The sequence below is a fragment of the Dasypus novemcinctus genome, chromosome 13 (genome assembly GCF_030445035.2).
Source record: "Dasypus novemcinctus isolate mDasNov1 chromosome 13, mDasNov1.1.hap2, whole genome shotgun sequence".
In the NCBI taxonomy this organism is placed as follows: Eukaryota; Metazoa; Chordata; class Mammalia; order Cingulata; family Dasypodidae; genus Dasypus; species Dasypus novemcinctus.
The window spans coordinates 28,729,408-28,742,341 of record NC_080685.1 but is presented as its reverse complement, the minus strand read 5'-3'; the positions used below and the strand labels follow the sequence as shown (position 1 = coordinate 28,742,341).

The 12,934-nt window shown below is 42.9% G+C and overlaps 1 pseudogene; it reads right to left on the bottom strand.

The window, feature by feature from the left end:
* Positions 1-9,636: 9,636 nt before the first annotated feature.
* LOC101445874 (protein TFG pseudogene) lies at positions 9,637-10,817 on the bottom strand (annotated as a pseudogene).
* Positions 10,818-12,934: the final 2,117 nt, after the last annotated feature.

Here is a 12,934-nt window from a genome sequence, read left to right as displayed (position 1 = left end):
GACTATAGAGGTCCTCTCATTGCAGCCTGGGTCCTGGAGCCCACCTAGCTTCTTGGGCAGAGGCCCATAAGCCATGTCTATGTCAGTCCCAGAACCCTCTGCTGTGTTTGTGTCTGTGCATGTGGCATCTGCCCCTGGTTGGTGGGCTCCTGCAGTGTAGGCCCTGGGGAGACCTCACTTGCTCAGCCCAGAGACTGACATGACAGAGTCCTAGGATTTCAACAGAGAGCTAGAAGCTAGTCTTTGGAGTTAGTAAGACTTGAGTTCACATCTTGACTTTGCCAGTTATTAAGGGTAAACCCTGGGAAAATTTATCTAAATTTTCCTTTCCACATAGGTTAACTGGGATAATGATACTCATCACATAGGGCTTTCTTGAGGATTGAATGAGATAATGCAGTTGAAGCTCTGAGCACACTCCCTGGAATATAAAAACTTGCCACTAATGGCAGCTGCTTCTACATTATCAACAATGAATGAAAGACAGTTGAATGACTCATTGGAAACATAATCAAAGATTCTGATTCCTCCTGCAAATCCCCAAGTGCTCTATTTCCTGGGCGCAGCAACCCTTTCACCTTCCCTCCATCACTACCTGCCATTCCAATCATGCCATGCCATTCATTAGTCAGTCAAAGGAGTTCTGATGCAAAATACTAAAAATCTGTTGGCTTTTATAAAGGGTATTTATTTGGGGTAGAAGCTTATGGTTACCAGGCCATAAAACATAAGTTACTACCCTCACCAAAGTCTGTTGCCACCTGTTGGAACAAGATGTCTGCTGATGTCTGCAAGGGTTCAGGCTTCCTCTTAAGGTACTGTGGTCCAAGCTTCTTCCAATATCTGTAGGCTTAAATCTCACATCTCTCCTGGGGCTTGTTTCTCTCTGGACTAAGTTGTTTTTCTCTCTCCACAAGGCCAGCTGTAGACTATGAGGCTAATGGCTCATTTCTTTTCCTGGAGACTTTGTCCTTCCTCATGTGCCTGCTTCTCTGTGTATTTACTTCCCAGGGCTCCAATATGAAAAAACTCCAACTAAATCTTCTGCCCTGTTGCTCTCTCTGAATCCCTTCCCAACAAGGAGGTGGGACCCAATGTCCCATCAATGTGGCACAACCAAACCCCTAATCACCATTCAATCAAGTGAAAGTGAAACTTCTGAATCCAATCCAATCCAACATGCCCAGAGGGAGAGACCAGTCCACAAATGCAATCCAATATCTACTTTTGGAATTCATAAACAACATCAAACTGCTACACTCTACCCTCTGAATTCCAAAAAGATATTACAATATTTTAAAAAAATCTTAAATCAGTACAATGCTAAATACAGAATCATATCACAATCAGTTTAAAGAAATACAGTTTGTCTTGAGGCAAAGTCCTGTCTGGCTGTAGACCTCTGAAAATTACAAAGCCATTTATCTGCTTCCAATACACAAATGGACAAAGGATAAACATTTTTATATGGAGAAATTGGGAGGGAAACATGAGTTATGGGTCTCTACAGTTTAGTAAACCACAGAGCATAATTGATTAGATGTCAAAGTCTGGGAGTCATTCTTAAGATGAAGGTTTCTTCTCCATGGGGCCACATGGGGACCCAGACTTTCCAAAGGCTTGCCCAATAGCCATTTTCTTCGTTCCTCCCTCATCAAGCATCTGGTTGGCGACCAAGTCCAGACTTCAACCTCCAAGAGTATTGAGGTCCTTAACTTTTGGCATACAGTCCCAACCCTCTATGGGCAATGATTTGGTGATCTGGCCTTCCCTAATCCATGGGGTATAGGTCCACCTCTCAGAATTATGGGATGATGGTCTTAGCCTCCCTAATCCTTGGGGAATATTTTCCATACCTTCTGTACCCTGGGGCAACAAAACTCTCCCTGAACATGGGGATGGAACATCTACCTTCTTCAAATGACAGGCAGAACTCACCCTGTTTAACCCATGGGTGTGATTCCTCTCTTGGCCCAAGGTGATGTCTTAATTCCAGAACTCAGCTTCCATGGTTTTCCTCTGAAAGCTGTTACTCCTTCAATCTCTCCCTCCCATGCCCCTTTTAGTCCAAGTTGACAGTGGTTTCATTCATACAGCTCTCTAAAATGCTTGTTGGTTTAGCATTCAAGAAGCAGGGGTCCAAGCCATCAGACAGTAAGACTTTCCACAAATCTTTCCTTGATAACTGCATCTTCAATCCTGATTTACAAGTTCCAAGTTTAGTTAAGTTGTCAAATGGGGCACTATTGTCTGGGAGCTTGATTTCCAGAGGCTTGAAATTTCTGGAATCAGTTTCTGGTTTCTCTGTGCCCAATATTCAGTCCTCAGCTTATCTCTCTCATCTAGCATTTTGCTATAATGTGCAAGGAGAAGTCAAGTTGCATTCTTCAAGTTTACTTTGGAAGGTTCCTCAACTAAATGTCCAGCTCACCATTTTCAAATTCTGCTTTCCATATAACATTAGGAGTCAATCTTGCTAAGTTTTCTGCAACTTTAAAGCACTGATCACCTTTCCTCCAGTTTCCAATAATAGTTTCATAATTTACTTCTAAGGCATTGTAAGAAGTCTCTCTAGCATTCATATTCCTATTAGGAGTCTCTGCAAAGCAATGTAGGCCTTTTCTATCAAGCATCTCACAATTTCTCAAAAAAAATGCCCCTTATCCACTTATAAAACCATTCAGCATTTTGGTAATTGCAAAAGTACCTCCCCACTCTCTGTTACCAAATTCTGTACCCAAAGGGGTGCTGATGCAAAGTACCAGAAATCTGTTGATTTTTATAAAGGGTATTTATTTGGGGTAAAAGCTTACAGTTACTAGGCCATAAAGTGTAAATTACTTCCCTCACCAAAGTCTGTTGCCACCGGTTGGAGCAAGATGGCTGCAGATGTCTGCAAGGATTCAGGCTTCCTCTTAAGCTTCTTTCATTGTGAGCTGCAGGCTGGGATAAGTCTTGCCTCTCTCCTGGGGCTTGTTTCTCTCAGGGCTCATTTGCTTTGTTCTCTCCACAAGGCTAGCTGTAGACTTTCAGTCTAATGGCTCATTCCTTTTCCTGGGGCTTTTCTCCTTCCTCGCTTATCTGCTTCTCCATGTGTTTACTTTCTGGAGCTCCAATATGAAAAAACTCCCAGTAAATCTGCCCTGTCACTTTCTCTGTGAGTCCCACCCACCAAGGGGGTAGGGATATAATGTCCTACAGACAAGGCCCAACCAAAACCCCCATCACCATTCAGTCAAGTAAAACTGAAACCTCTGAATCCAATCCAATCCAACATGCCCAGAAGGAGCGATCAGTCCATAAACACAATCCAATAACTACTTTCAGAATTCATAAACAGCATCAAATCACTCTACAGCCCTATAAGACAAGAAAGGCAAGAGGACACTGCATGAGCCCTGGGAAGAGGCTTGAATGTGAGTCCCCACCATGAGCATTGTCACATGGGGGCAGCTGATGGAACAAACTCCAGGTTCCCAGTTCTGGCTGAAGTCCAGGTCCAAGAAGTGTAAAAGGACTTCTCTTCACCTGATGCACATCTCTCATTTGTCCTACTCCTCTGTGCCTCTTTCTCTGGGTAGGTGAGTTCTTATGTACCTCTTTACTTCTTCCAGGTTCATGGCACTATGCTCAAGCCTACTTTGCTCCCTGGTCAAAGTAGGGGTACTCTACTGGGTAAGGAGTGTGGATATCTGGGTTCAAATCATAACTTGTCCTCTACTGGGCTGTGTAGCCTCATGCTTCTTCTTCCTCTAGATCTCAGCATCCTCCTCTTGATAATGAAGGGGCTGGACTAGGTAATCTATCATATTCCATCTGCCCTGACTTTTGGTGGCTCTGTGACAGCTAGAGAGATTCACAAAAGAACCAGTGTGGAGAAAGCCTTTGTAGGCACCTGAGGACAGAGTTGTGTCTAGGGTTTCCAGAGCTATCTCTATTTTCTCTAGCCCTTAGCCCTACTTACTGCATGGCTCATAGTGTCCCCTGACCTTCTGGGCTCAAGTCTCTTCAGGATGCTCTGGGATGCACCAGGGGACTCGGATTCTGTCCCTGAATATTTATAATGTTGTCTTGGGCCCTGGGACCCCAACTCACCATTATTCTGGCCTCACTCTGCCTAGATGTGGGAAAAGGGCAATACAGCCCACAAGTTCCAAGAACAAATGCCCCACTAACCTCGAGGCTGCCTGACCTTTGACACTTACCAAACGAGCTTCAACTTCAACAGGGTCCTGTAGGGCTCATCTGGCCAGGCCCCAGAATGTGTCCAGAATATGGTGAGTGGAGGATCCCAGGCTGGGAGCAAGGGGCTATCATAAATATGTAGGAATGTACTGAGCCCTTCAGTGCTCCCTGAGAACATCTTGAGCAGAGATCCAGAAAACGTCACAGAGTAAGGTGGGCCAAGGCCTTTTTCCCTTGAGAAGTGATTGTTGGCTTATCAACTCTACACCAACAGAGCCTTGCTTGGTTTCTTTATATTATATGTGAGAATATGGATCTCTGGAAAAACGGGGAGTGATTTTTCCTTCTAGTTTTGCTGGGAAGTCTCAACCATAACTTCAGTGCTAACAGAACTAAAAACTGACTCCCATCTTTCCCCACACCATGAATTCAGGATCCACCTGGCATTTCCACTGTATACTTCTCAAAACCCACCCACTTCTGTCCTCAGACAGAAGTGTGGACACAGAGGTGTCCACACATCCCACCCTAGGCCTCACAATCCCCAGGACTTTTCCCTCCCTTTCCTCAAATCTTTATTCCCTTCTCTGAACTTCTCCTGGGCCAAAGAAATACCAAATTTATAGTGTTCCACCTCAATCCTGCTCTGTCATCGTTTCCATAGGCCCTGCCCCTAGCTCCATTACTGGCCCAGCCCATTTCCTCTCCATGTTACCCACAGTCTCGCACATGGGGAAGTGATACCAGATGCAGCAGTTTGATATGGTTATGAATTCCAAAAATAGATATTAGATTATATTTGTATTCTGGTCTGTACCTTTGCATGGTTAAGTTATGATTAGGGCTTTGATTGGGCCACATCATTAAGGTGTTGAGTCTCCACCCCTTGGTGGGAGGGGACTCACAGATAAAAGGAATGGCAAAAAAAGGGTTGAAGGTTTTTGATGATGGAGTTTAATGTTCGAGTTTGATGCTGAAGCCTTAATCTGGAGACCCAAGAAGTAAGCTCACAGAGGAAAGAGAAGCAAGCCCCAGGAAGAGAGGAACCCTGAGCCCAGGGAGAAGCAAGACCCTGGAAGGAAGGAACCCAGGAAGCCTGAACCTCACAGACGTCAGCACCATCTTGCTCCAATATGTGAAAATCGACTTTGGTGAGGGAAGTAACTTACGCTTTATGGTCTGGTTCTGTAAGCTCCTACCCCAAATAGACACCCTTTATAAACACCAACCAATTTCTGGTATTTTGCATCAGCAACCCTTTGACTGACTAATACGCCAGGTGACTGTCTTTTTTTTCTGCAGCTTATTGGAAAATGGACAAATAACACTGAAGCTGAGAAGATGTTGATGGGCTTGCTCAACCTATTTCACAAACACACTCATGATTCAGATGATATGGACAAATCTGGCTTGTTGCCGATGATGAAGGAGAATTTACCCACCTTTCTGTCAGCCTGTGTGGGTAGGGGCCAGGGGTGTGTGTAAACAGGGAGGGGAGCAGAGTCGGGAAGCACCCCTGGGCCTGGATTACCTGAGAATTCCAGCTCACTGAGAGGCTCTAATGGTTGGGCTGATAAGCAGTTCCTGAACCTTATTCTCTTCTGCATCTCCCACCTCCTTCTAGTCTCCTGCAGGTCCTACTCTTTGATCCAAGGGTAGTAGTAGACAGAATCCAGAATAGAGGTGAGAAGACCCAGGACTACACATCCTCTGACATTTCCTTGCTACATGACTCTGGGTGAGCCTTAGTTACCTCATACTTAAAATGGGGATGATAGCACCTATTTCCTAAGGCTGTTATGAATGTTAAAACAAAGTGATATATGTGAAAATGCTTTGTACAATAGAAAGAGAGATATGTTAATAAATGTTATTAGATATTCAACAATTTGTGATGATTTGTGGGTCAGGGAAATGGTCTCCTAGCCTAAAGTATCTTTTCTATCTGCCGCAAAAATTTCCCCTTTAGACTCACTTTGCATTAAGCTCTTGTCTCTCCATGGTAGCTGCTGAGGGTAGGGAGAGGGAAGAAGAGATACGATGTGGGGGCATTTTCAAGATTGGAGTTGTCCTGGGTGGTACTGCAGGGAAAGATGCTGGACATTGTGGGTCCTGCCATGGCCCATTGGTTGGACTGGGGGAGAGTGTGAACTACAATATAAACCATTATCCATGTGGTGCAGTTGTGCCCCAAAATGTATTCACCAAAAACAATGAATGTCCCATGATGATGAAAGAGGTTGTTGACGTGGAAGGAGTGGGATGAGGGGGGTGGGGGGTATATGGGAACCTCATATTTTTTTTTATGTAACATTTAAAAAAAATAAAGAGAGAGAAAAAAGTTGCTGCCTCTGGAAGCTTCTCTTCATGTACTCCTAGGAGCAGAAGTCACACAATAGAAATCTTAATTCCGAGTGAAATGAAGTAACCCTAAAACTCTAGAAAGCTCTTGCTTCTCACTCATATTGTCCTATTCAACTTTATAATCAAGTCACTAGCAAAAGCTGAACTCATTAGCAGAAATCATTTAACAGTTTAAATAACAAAGGATGGGGTTCAAACAGGAGGAGATTCAGAATTGGTGAACTTTGATGGGAATGATGATGAGTGGAGGTAGTTTTGAGATTGGGGTGCCAGGTCTGGGAGGATGAATATTGGGCTATCAAAGGGAGGTAGGCAAAATCTGTCCCAGTACTTTTTTTTTTCAAGTAAAAGCTTTATTTTTAGAGGATTTTTAGATTACGGAAAAGTTACACCAAAAGCATAGGGGATTCCTATATAACCCTTCTCCCCACGCTCACACACATTTCCCCCTATCATTAACATCTTACATTATCGTGGTACATTTGTTATAACTGATGAACCAATGTTGAAGCATTGCTACTAACTAAAGTCTATAGTTTATGTTATGGTTTACACTTTGCACTGTACAGTTTTATGAACTTTGGCAAACATATAATGTCATATACTCATCACTGTAGTATCATATTAAACAATTTCAGTGCCCTAGAAATGCCATGTGTTCCATATATTCTTTCCTCCCCTTTCCCTGTGAACCCCTGGTAACCAGTATCTTTATATCACTGTTACAAGTTCTTCCATTACCACAAAATAATAACTACAATAAATCTGTTTTGGTCCATGATTACATTTCCCCTTATGTTTGTTAAGTCCTCAATCTTGAGGAATTTGGGATGATGTCTGCTCTGCCTGCTTCAGATTGAGAGGGGGCTTTGATATTATGATGTGCCTTAGTACTTTTTTTTTTTAAAAGATGTATTTATTTATTTAATTTCCCCCCCTCCCCCGGTTGTCTGTTCTCTGTGTCTATTTTGCTGCGTCTTGTTTCTTTGTCCACGTTCTGTTGTCGTCAGCGGCAGGGGAAGTGTGGGCGGCGCCATTCCCGGGCAGGCTGCACTCTTTCGCGCTGGGCGGCTCTCCTCATGGGCGCACTCCTTGCGCGTGGGGCTCCCGTATGCGGGGAACACCCCTGAGTGGTCCAGCACTCCTTGCGCGCATGAGCACTGCGCATGGGCCAGCTCCACACAGGTCAAGGAGGCCCAGGGTTTGAACCGCGGACCTCCCATGTGGTAGACCGACGCCCTAACCACTAGGCCAAGTCCGTTTCCCTACCTTAGTACTTTTGAGTCTCCTACGCATTCTCTCATTTCAGCCAACTAAAAGGCACAGGTCATCTCCCACCCCTATCCAACATGGCAGCCCCAGCCTGGCCTTCAGCAGCCTGCTCCACAATTGTTTTCTCATAGCTGCTCCTTCTTCTCCTCTCCCTCCTACAACCACACCCAGGTTGTCACCAGTTTTTTTTCTCTTAATGTCTTCTCCCGACAAGAAAAAAAAAGAGCCTCCAAATTTCTTAGAAAAGTTCTTTAAGAAGTAGGACAAGAATCGTGATTTTTCTGAGTTTCGTTCCAGTATTGCTGAAGTCTGCTACATATGTACCCAATCAGTCCCATGCCAGAGGCCCTGTTCTGGGGGTGGGAGATGAAGCAGTCCCAGCTCAGGGGCCTGGGCTTTGCAGACCCCAAGAACCAATAATCTGCTGCTTCCATTGCTCTGGTTGCTGGCCATATTTTTGGCTTTCTCTCTGCTCTTGTATGTTGACAAAGAATCCATTCTTGATTAGCCATTTTGTTGTGTGTTTTTTTCATTCCATTTTCCTCTTTTTTATGCATTTGGAAACACACACAATTTTAGTGGTTACCCTTGAAATTTTAACTTCGACCAAAACTGTTTTCCTTCTCTTGACCAAGCTTTTACCCACATGCCTTGTGTGCCCCTACCCATTCTCTCCCCAGTTCTGATTACCTTGAAACTAATTTCACAGCTGTGGGACTGCAAAGAAAAGCAACTTGGACTGCAGGAAAGAAAAAGGGCAAAAAGACAACTTCAGACCCTAACAATTTTGACTATGAACATTATCCCCAGTGTCCCCTGACCCTCTCCCTGTCACCATGGGCTACCCAGGAGCCTGAAGTCTCCCATACAGTTCCTTATCTTTCTCTTCCTCTCCCCTGGGGTTTTACAGACACCAGGCAGCCTAACTACCTCAAAGAAAAACATTTTGAACCAAGTCCCAATCACAACCTCGGCAAATCCCTCACCCACCTCCATGCAACAGAACTGCCCCTGATTGCCACCTTGGGAAATTCCTCACCCACCCCGGTAATCAACCCCCCTTGCTATCTTCCAGTGCTTTTCCTCCAACCCACTCCCAACCCCTAAAAAACTTGCTGTCTTTTGTTTCTACAGAGTTGAGTTCTATTTTTTCCCCTGCTATAGAAGCCCCTGAATGAAGTCATCCTTGCCTATTTAACATTGGTACAGTTTTTCTTTGACAACTTGTACACAAAGTAATCCAGATAAAGGTTAATTTATGTCTGTACTCTCCTCCTGAACAATGTAAAGAGTTTGCTTTAATTTCAGAAACTCCCTTTCAGCTTATATATTATTATGTCTACAGCCTTTTAAATTTATTTCCTTAAATTAGTAACTATTATTATTTTTTAATGGGTTCAATCATCTTTATTAGCCTATGAGTGTTACATTTTCTTAAAGGGATCTACTTTAGTACATCATGTTAATAATAAAAAGCTAGGTAAGATGCTAAACCTCAGCCCAACAGTTTAATATCCTCTGGTCAAGGTAAGCTAGAAAGTCAATCATTTTACACACATTTAAGAGTAATGTCCCAAAATAACACAACATGGAAGTTGCTACATTTTAAAGAAGGGGAGGAAAAAATTTGATCTTGATCTTATTTTATGTTCCAGAAAATTATATTTTCATTTAACAGAAAAAATGATATTGATATAAAAAATGCTCACTTTATAAATTTCTGAACTTCAGTACAAATTCCAACAAAATAATAATAGGGGAATCTTTGGGGAGGCAATAGCTGGCAGCGGCATTCATCAGTGTAGCTGAGCCTCCTTACTGATAACCAGGTCCAGGTTGGGTATATCCCTGACCAAATGGAGGACTGTTATGTGCATAAGGGATAGGCTCACTTAGTGGAGGGTCATGGTATTTCCAGGAGGTGGAGTAAAACCTGGTCTTGGTTGAGAGACCCCAGGTTGACTTGGAGCCGTTGCAGGTTGTGAAGTAGGGGCTACAGTATAATTAGTAGGCTGAGAAGTTTGGGTGGTATAAGTTTGCTTGCCTGATACTGCTGTGGTGATTGAGCAGGTGGTTGTTGAGGCTGTCCAGAAAAGACAGGAACTGGTGCCTGGGAAGTTGGTTGCTGGTCATCTCCTTGGAACTGCTGAGGTTGTTGAGGTCCTGTTTGCTGACTATAGCCTGCTGAATACTGAAAACCACATTGCTTTGGGGGCTAGGGGAGGTGGGGAGCCTGTGGCTGCTGAGCACCATAGTGGCCTGTTGCTGGTACTGCTGGAACATCTGACCTTCCATTAGCCTGCTTGTGTCTGAGCTCCTGTCTATGGTGGCTGCTGTCGCTGAACTCCTGGTGGCTGAGCTGCTGAGGAAGCAATACTGCCAGGCGTCCTGAGCAGGTCTTCTTTAGGAGCACTGGGTAGCCCTGAAACCTGAGTATCTGTTAAGCCAAGTGCTGACTTGATATTTTTATTGATTTCATCTTGTTTTTTTTTAAGGGATCAAAGGCCGACATACTTGCAACTATGACTTGACTAGACTGCTTTCCAGAAGAATCAGAAGCAGCAGGCTTTTCTTCCCTACCATCATCATTTTCAGGGATATTGATAAAATGTCCTGGTCCTCTAAGTGATTCCAAGCTATCCAACAAGAGATTCGCTTTATCTCAAAGTTCTATCATGTCTCATTGGAGATATTTCACCTGGCTTGATTCAAGGAGCCTTGATTGTCCATTAACAAATAATGTCAGTTTCAGTATACTACTACAGTGAACTGCAAAGGAAAGGTCAGAGCTATTAAAAATTGTTGTAAGATCTCCATCGTCTATATTTGATTGTGACCTCACCATTACTCAGAAATTTTCCTCTGAAAACTCCTTACATTGTTAACACTAATTGATCATATATAATGTCTTCATTATGAATGGGAATTTACCAAATATACTCTCCAAGTTGAGTTTTGATGATTAACTTCCCACTTAAGTCGGACTGTTCATTCATGGTGGACTCTAGAAGTCTTTATGTATACAACTCCAAATAAAGACAACTTGCAGAGGCCACTGCTGTCATCTCCATGTAGGTCTCTGCTGGTGGATCCACTGTGTGACTGCCACTGCCACTGGGCCCTAGGGTGTCAGAGGAAAGCTGCAGTCACCACCTGCTTGGTTGCCCACCACTGCAACCTGCTCTCAGGCTCATGGTAATTATTATTTTTAATTTGGACATCTGTATTAGGTTAGGGTTACCCACTTATTTGCCATTTCCATTATTCATCATTCCTTTTTTCATTTCAGATCTTTCTAGAGCAATTTTCCTTTTTCTTGCAGTATTTGTTTTTGAAGTTTCTTTAGTGTGAGTTTTCTGAGGGTAAGTCATCTCAGTTTTTGTTTATCTGAAATGTCTTCATTTAAACCTCTGTTTTAAAAATATATACATTAAGTAATTTAAGTAAACACATTAAGAATAGAGAAAACAGGGAAGCGGACTTGGCCCAGTGGTTAGGGCATCCGTCTACCACATGGGAGGTCCGCAGTTCAAACCCCGGGCCTCCTTGACCCGTGTGGAGCTGGCCCATGTGCAGTGCTGATGTGCACAAGGAGTGCCCTGCCATGCGGGGGTGCCCCTGCATAGGGGAGCCCCACGTGCAAGGAGTGCGCCCCATAAGGAGAGCTGCCCAGCGCGAAAGAAAGTGCAGCCTGCCCAGGAATGGCAATGCACACACGGAGATCTGACACAACAAGATGACTCAACAAAAAGAGACACAGATTCCCATGCCGCTGACAATAACAGAAGTGGACAAAGAAGAAGATGTAGCAAATAGACACAGAGAACAGACAACCAGGGTGGGGGGGAAGGGAGAGAAATAAATAAATAAATTAATTAAAAAAAAAAGAATAGAGAAAACAGTATGACAACCCATCATGTATCCATCACCATGGTCAATACATGGTCAATCTTGTTTCATCTATATCCCCACTCACCCACATCCCTAAGTATTTTGGAGCAAATTTCAGCCATCACATAATTTCATCTGTAACTGTTTCAGTTTACATTTCTAAAAGACAAGGACAACCTAAGAAAACCACAACCACAATAGTATCATCACACCTTAAAAAATTAATACTCTTTCTTTAGTATCATCAAATATTCAGTTAGTGTTCACATTTTCCACATATTTTGCAATTGGTGAGATGACTTTTAAGACTCTTAATATATAGGTGCTCCTTCCATTTCTTTCCCCCACCCCTTTCAACTTTTTATTGAAGTAAGTGGGTCTTTTGTCTTGTAGAAGTCCCCATAGTCTGGTTGTCATTGATTGTGCATTTATATGATGTCAATTAACTATTTTCTCTATCCTTCTTTCCTCTTTGTAAGTTATTAGTTATATCTAGAACCTCAAACACGTTCAGAATTTTTTTTTAAACAAAATTATTTCATAAGTGTTGTTGAGTACTTCCATCAAGAGAACAAACCGTATGGTTGTCTCTTTTTCTGAGTTTTTCAGTTCATTGATGATCATTGCCAACATTTGTTAGATCTAATTCTCTGCCTACTCAACATCTGCACTCGTCTGGAGATAATTATGCTTACCTTGTTAATCAGTCTCACCTCAAATTCATGACTCCTAACCTCAGGTGAGCACTAATATTGCCCACTAACTGCACAAAAATTTTCTAGTATAGTCACTCTCCCATTTTCCTAGGTGACAATTTTTTTTCTCTTTTCTCAAATCTCTCAAATCTCTTCCCATATATGAGTCACCTGATGACCTTACTTTCTCTTTTACTGAGAAAATAGAAGAGTCATAAAAGAATGTCTACATGTTCCCACTTTACTCCGTTTACCTACTTACCATTATCAGTGGCCATAGGCTTTACTTTTCATCCTGTTACCATGAACTCTTTATACTGCTAGCAACCACCAACCCCTCCCCTTTACACTAATTTCCATTCCCTCCAACCTTTCCAAATATTGTCTACTGAAATCCTTCCCTTTATCTCATGCATCATCATTTTTTCTCTCTTTTATGGAATGGAAGGTAGTGAAAAAACATACTATTATTTCTACCTATCTTGACTTCACTTTCCTCTGCTATCTTCTCTATTCTCTGCTTTCCT